Genomic DNA, 7,434 nt, shown 5'->3' with positions numbered 1-7,434 from the left:
TGTGTCCCTCTCTAACCAGTTCAAACTGGCCGAGTCCAAGGGGTCCATTTGCCATTTAAAGATCTGGCTTCCTGTTTCCCCTTCCTAGGAGTTAATTTTCTGCTGAACACAGGTTTATCTTTTTTTTTTTTTTAAAGATTCTATCTATCTATATCTATCTATCTATCTATCATCATTTATTTATTTATTTATTTATTTATTTATTTATGACAGAGAGAGAGAGAGAGAGAGAGAGAGAGAGAGGCAGAGACACAGGCAGAGGGAGAAGCAGGCTCTCTGCGGGGATCACAACCTGAGCTGAAGGCAGACGCTCAACTGCTGAGCAACCCAGGTATCCCTGAACATAGGTTTTTTTGTTTTGTTTTGTTTTTTAAAGATTTTCTTTATTTATTCATGAGAGACACAGATAGAGAGAGAGGCAGAGACACAGACAGAGGAGAAGCAGGCTCCATGAAGGAAGCCCGATGCGGAACTCGATCCCAGGACTCCAGGATCACGTCCTGGGCTGAAGGCAGGTGCCAAACCGCTGAGCCACCCAGGGATCCCCCTGAACATAGGTTTAAAGGAGCTTTTAAGAAACCAGTAGAGTCAGGGACCAGACTAAAACCCTGGCCTGCGGCCCATCAGGTGGTCTGGCCTGTGACAGTGCTGATGCAGCGCTGCCTGGAGCATCCTGTCTTGAATCTTTCTGATGCCAGTAGTCCGGGGATGCATGAGGGCCACCCTCCCTCCTGCCTATCCTGGCCTTTTTTCCTCTCCCACTTCTGAGTGTTGCTCCATGCAGAAAGCAATCTGCTAAAAATCTGTTAAAAAACACACACACACACACACACACAACCATTTTCGCACATACCTCATTCCACTAGAAAAAGGAGCCCAGTCTGCAAAGCACAGCTGCATGATGGTCTCACTCAACCCCCATCCCATCCCACTCTTTAAAGGAGGAAATAGGCTCACAGGTGCAAGGAGACTTGCCCGGGGCCCGTGGCGTTTGGTGGCCAAGTGCGTGACTGGATACAAGCCTTCCCAGATGATCCCGGAGCTGTAGCTCACTCCGTCTGTGGTGGGGCCACCCGGGCTGAGCCCTCCATGCTCCCTGCCTGTGGGCCTCACTCTGTGCCCTCACCCCCTCTCCTGTCCCCACAGCTGCCCTAGCCCACCTTCCCTTCCCCAGCCCTCTGCCTGGGGGACGTCACAGCTCTGAAACATGTCCTGCGTGGGCCACTCAATGGGGGCGGGGCATAGGCATGGGAGGTGGGAGCCAGGGCAGAGCCAGGACACAGAGCTGTGTACCGAAACCTGGTAACACAGTGTTCTTAGAAAACAAGTCACAGTCAGTCATGCATTTCCAGAAGGTGACAAATACCATGGATGTCACAATATCATAAAAATGACATGTTTTTGTACATCGACATCCTTGTGAGACACTTGCTGACTATTGCTGCGCTGGTGGCAATCTGCACGTTTCCTCTGGAACAGCTGCTGCCCAGGGATGAGATTCACTGGCGTCCATAACTTTCGGGCTGCTGTGTCGGGGTGGACCGAGCATGAGCTCACAGACAGACGGCCTGGCTGTTTGTAGTGCTGCTCTGCCTTCTGCATCGAGAGATGAGCTCTGGTACATTGCATGACATGTGATTCTCGTCAAAGTGGGGGAGAAGAAGTACACTATGTGTATAAGTAAATATACTGCATTTTAAACATTTTTGTGACATGACGGCACTTCTCTTTTGACCAGCCATCAGTGGGAACGGCCCCGTTTCTAAGTGTAATGATGGGGACACTCTGTGTCTCTCAGGCCGTGCATCTCCTCAGCCACCTGCACCCCGTGTTGGAGGGCATGATCCCACCTCCCTGGCCTGACACCAGGGGCTGGCGCAGGGGGCAGGAGGGCATCCCAGGAGCTCATGTCCAACCTGCTGTGGTCAGCACTAAGTCAGCCATCCAACGGAGGCGACTAATACATACAAAATGCCCCCAGAAGGCTGCCTGTGTGGCTCAGTTGGTTAAATGCTTGACTTTTGATTTCGGCTCAGGTCATGATCTCGGGGGGTCATGGGATCGAGTCCGGCATCAGGCTTTGCACTCAGCCTGGGAGGCTGCTTCTCTCCCTCTGCCCCTCCCACTGCTTGCATGTATGCTCTCTCTGTCTCTGAAAGAAAGAAAGAAAGAAAGAAAGAAAGAAAGAAAGAAAGAAAGAAAGAAAGAAAATACTGCATGTTAATTAAAAACAAAGCAAAAAAAACCCCAGAGATCAAATTAAGCATGTTCCCAAATCACCTTCCCATTGTCTGGATCCCAAATGCTCACAGGCACCCAGAGGCCCTCCAGTCCGTGGGACAAGGGGAAGGAATGGCTGCAACCAATTTCCACTCCAATAACCCTCTTTCCAAACCTTTCAGAAGCATGACAACATGAACGGGTTGCTGGGGTGCCCACCGCCGCCTCGCAGCGCTCAGCTCCACTCGGTGCTGCCCTCACAGGCACTGGGGCCATGGGGTGGGTCTGTGGGCTCACCTGTACCCTAACATGCTCCAGCCCCGACACCCAGGACCTCAGAATGAGGCTGTGTTTGGAGCAGGGCATTTACAGAGGTAATTAAAGCCAAATGAGGTCATATGGCATCCTCACAGGAAGTCATGAAAGACCCCACTGGGGAGGCTGCAAGTGGTGTGAAGGGAGCATGGACATGCAGATCATTGGGAACTCCATTCCAGAGGGAGAGGCCTGAAGTGCAGGTGTCTTCAGGTGGAAGCCACCTGCATGGGCTAGATGGACATGGTGTGGGAAGAGCAGAGGCAGGAGAGTGGCCTGTGACCTGGGCAGTGCAAGCTGGGAGAGCTTATGTGGTCAGCACCCAGAGGTTTGGCTGTGTCTCATGACTCGGGTCACCATGGAGGGCCAGACGCATGGTGACCCCATCAGACTCCCCCATGGATGAAACAGCTCCATCTGGCATGGAGTCTGTGCCACAGGGGCCGGGGATGGAGGAGGGAGGTCACTTGGGAGGCTGTAGGGTCATCTACTTGGGACAGTGGGAAGGGGAAAGGGGGTTAGTTTGGGATCTGTTTTGGAAGTGGAGCCCATCTGGGGGGAAAGCTGGCATTCTGTGGGACTCTCACTGAGATGCAGGAGGTGGGATGAGCTCATTCGGGACATACGACGTCAGAGGTGTCTGTGAGGACGTGGAGGAGATGCCTGATAGCAGCCGCCTGAGTCGGGAGGCAGGGACATCCAGCCTCAGGGACGGGAGCAGGGCTAAGGAAGGGGAAGCTCTGGTGCGCACCCAGTCAGATGCACCTGGGAGGTGCTGCGGGTGTGCACCAGGCCGAGGGAGGGATTCCGTGACGCAGGCTGGAGGACCAGAGATGCAGGTTCTCAGTGAGAAGGGATTGGGGGACATGGAACAATGCCAGGGAGAGATCAGTGGGTTGACCTGGGAGTGACCAATGAGGGCAAGGAGCCTGGGAGGCCGAGTTCAGCAGGTGGCCTCGAAGATGCTCTGTGACCATCAGCTTGACTCTGGTGTAGACCAAGATGACAGAGTCATGCTGAGATGACAGTCCCAGGTGGCACATGGGCACCAACGGCCTGAGTCCTCCAAAAGCTCAGAGAGGGAGCAGCTCCCTGCGCCAGGGAGAGTCTAGCAAGAAGCAGATGGCATGTCAGGTTAGGCTGTTCCAGGGGGCGTTTCATGGAGGCAGTGCTAGCAGATGTGGTGCAGGTGACAGGAGCTATAGAAGCACCAAAGGACCAGGGATGAACCACAGGCAGACCCCGCCCTTGGGCCAGCAGCGTGTGGAAGGGGCGCTGCTGGTTCCAGAAGAACAGAGGCAGGGACAGACAGCACCCGGAGTCATTCCAGGGCGGCCTCGGGGTGAATGTGTGGGGTCGGCTCACTGACCTCGCTCTCATGGGTCTCGCCGATTCTTGCCGCAGCTTTCCCGGCACAGCCGGGGACGGGGAGCCTTCCAAGGAGGACGGAGGGCCGAGAGGGTGGAGCCATGAGCGGAGGATAGATAATCAGGCCCCCTCCAAGGTTTAATCACCTGAGCTGACATTGAGCCAGCGGCCGGACCTGAGAGTGGGGCCATCCTGAGTCATCCGCCCCCACTTCGCCAGGCCTTCTGACCTCCAACCGGGCCCCCCGATGTGCCCTGCCTGGAAGACCCCACGGCACTGTGAGGAATGACGTGTGCCCTTTCCAGCTCAAGTTTGGGGGGTGGTTTGATACGCAGCAGAAGCTAGCGGCCGCACACTCGCAAGGCCACCTGCAGAGTGATGAGACGGGTCAAGCGTTGCAGCATAGCGGGAATTCAATAAATGTTGGTCATTACTGATAGGGGCCAGGTGTTTGCAATCTTTTGTTTTGTTCTGTTGTTCACCGTGAGTGCTGCCTTGGCAGGGGGAGCTCTCTTCTCTGTGCGAGCTCCGCTCCGTGAGTCTGCAAGCGGGGGCGGTGTCCCTGCAGGAGGCTTGGTGCTTGTGTCCACCAGGGCACCAGGGCACCACGACTCTTTTATATTAATTTCTCAGCTTATAATGCTCATCATATGGCTCGTGTAGAGGTTTGCCTGGCACATGGGTCTTCAATGTACCACTTAATACGTCTGCTCGTGCTGCCTTAGACGCGTGGCAAGCTTTTGTGTTGCTACCCTGGACTGGGGGTGGGGGAGGGTCTTCCTTTTGCCTTCATGAGAAAGGGTGATGAGTGCTCGGTGGGTCCCAACCTGAGTGGGCTCCCCTGTCCCCCCGCCCCTCGGTCTGGTCTGCATGAGTGTTGACCACTGTCCTGCGGGGGGTGAATCTTGGCCTCCACGTTGGGGCCCAGGGTGCACACCCAGTCCTGCCGTGGGCCACTTTCTGCTCCAAGCTCCGTCTTGCTTCTGAGACTATTCCTTTTTATTCTTGGGAGCTAGGCTCTGCATTTTGCATGTTGGACTCCTGGCCATCATGTCCTGGCCTTTGTAATGGTGGGAACTTCTCAGCCCGCCCACTCCGGGACATTCTCAGCAATTGCTTTCTTTGCAGACCGGATGGGTCTTTCTTTTCTTTGCATAACATGGAAAACGCCTTCCAAACACTGACTTCAGAGCCAAAGGATAGCACTCCTCGGAGCTGCCTTGACAGGCTGGTGCAGATTTTCATTGTAGTGATTTCCCTGGGAAAGCTCTTCTCATAATTTAAATAATTCTCTTCAGTGTTTAAAGGAGGTAAGGCCCCTTCATGTCACACAGCCACCTCTGTCCCCAGGGCCATCCCTCCCCTTCCTGTCCTCTTGCTTTGACATGTCTAGCAGTTGTGTCCATGTTGTCAACGACACGTTCACACGTCCTGCTACCCACCACTCGATCCATCACCTCCTCCTCTCTCTGTTCCAAATATGATAGATGATATGATAATCACTTTGATAATCACAAATATGATAATCACATTGTATTTTATTATTTGATTGATCAATTGATTGAAATGACCCCTTTAAACTGTTCTCCATCCCAGAGACTTGATAGGGCATCCTAAGGCCACCTGGTAGGAGACACAGACATGATAGTCTAAAGCTCCCCCTGACTGCACTCCCTGTCATCCGTCAGACTTGCCGGTTATATTTCATGGCAATGTTTGCATTCTGTTTTGATCAAATATCTATAGTCTGGCCTTAGATTGACAGTAAGAGGGTTTTTTTTCTTAAAGCACAGCATTGACATAGTGTTTTATGTCACTATTCATTCCGAGTGCTTTGCCAGGATCACATTCTCTGCAGAAGTCTGTGCACTGCCAGAGAGAAATGCTCCTGCGCGAAGATGGGAAAGCATCCTCTTTCATTGCTCCCACCTAGCGCCTTCCACGTGGACTGTGACTAGCTACCTTTTGCTTCTTCCCTTGAGTTTCCCTGTATTTCCTTTCCAAAAAGAATAATGTATTTCATTTACTCATGTTTCTCTTCCTCAAATACTATTTGACACTCCTGTTGGAGGCAGCATCCTGAGAATAAGGATGCAGATAAAACAGAGCCATGTCCCTGTCCTTCCGTTTGCTCTCTTGGGGGCGAGGGATGCTGGGAAACACATAAAGAGGTGAAGTGCATGGTGGACGTGGAGGCCAGCATGGTGGAGGTCGAGTGGGTGGCACACGGGGAGCCCCAAGCTGGAGTGGGAAGTTTGCAATTTAAAATATGGTGACTCGGGGCACCTGGGTGGCTCAGTGGTTGAGTGTCTGCCTTTAGCTCAGATCGTGATCCCCAGGTTCTGGGATCAAGTCTCTCGTCGGGCTCCCCGCAGGAAGCTTGCTTCTCCCTCTGCCTACGTCTCTTTCTCTGCGTGTGTGTGTCTCTCATGAATAAATAAATAAAATCTTAAAAAAAAATACAATGACCAGTGGTCAATGTTCTCTCTGGGACGATGTCCTGGCCTTTCCTCTGCGGGGTCAGGAACATGCACAGAGTCTGAGCTGTGGCCCTGGGAGCCCTTGCCCTGGCTGATTACAGGTCAGCTGTCCCTCTCATGCAGGCCCTCAGGGCCCCGGCCAGGTCTGGTTGCAGAACAACATGTTTGGCAGAAGCCCAGGGTCTCACCCATCCGGTGACATGGCCCTGCGGGTCTCAGGCTTCAACCTTCTGTCTACAGGGCAAAGCATTGGGATACGCAAAGCTTCTGCTAAAGCAGGTCCAGCTCCCCAAAACTGCTCGTTTTCTGAGCCCCGGTAGGGTGAGGGTAGCAATCTTGGTGAGGCATCAAATTCATAGGAAACTGTCCATTTTTCCTCTTCCTTGATAAGAAACACAGTTTTAGCGCCAACAAGCGGTAGCAGTGCCAACCTTGCGGGTGCTGCCAAGAACATGGGTCATAGGCTCACAGCACTTCTGACCCTTCCTTCAGACCATCGAGACTTCCTGTAGAAAGAAAATGATAGGATGGATTTGTCATGAGTGCTTTTATTCTTTTATTTGGTACTTTCTGTGTTCTCCACATCTTACTTGATGCACATGGCTGATTTTTACAATCAGACTAAAACTAAGTTTAAACAAAAAGTTCACCCAATCTGGGTAAAAGGGGGGCAAGAGCGTATGGTTCTTTGTTACTTTCCAAATTCTCTCTGATGGGGTTTGGATTTTGTGCTTAATTCAGTAAAGTAATGTTTACATGATGTCACGGAAAGAAAGCAAGGAAAAGTAGACTCTTAACCGCTATGAAACATTTTACATAAATTCTATCTGGGCACAGTGACCTTTTGTTTGTTTGAGTTTGGACAGTTAAAAAGACAGGGTGCATAGAAAGGCGGACCTCTCCAGACCCGTCCTTCCTGAGTCGGGGCGTCGTGGTGACTTGTGTCCTGCTCGCTCATCAATTAGGGCTTTGGTGGTCTGGGCAAAGCTCCAGAGTTGCATGTGTTCCAAAGATTTCTGTTGCCTCCCTTGAAATGTTTTACTTGTTTTCA

Source organism: Canis lupus, chromosome 1, assembly GCF_003254725.2.
Source record: "Canis lupus dingo isolate Sandy chromosome 1, ASM325472v2, whole genome shotgun sequence".
NCBI classification, from domain to species: Eukaryota; Metazoa; Chordata; class Mammalia; order Carnivora; family Canidae; genus Canis; species Canis lupus.
The sequence above is the reverse complement of the archived record's forward strand: the minus strand, read 5'-3'. Positions refer to the sequence as shown.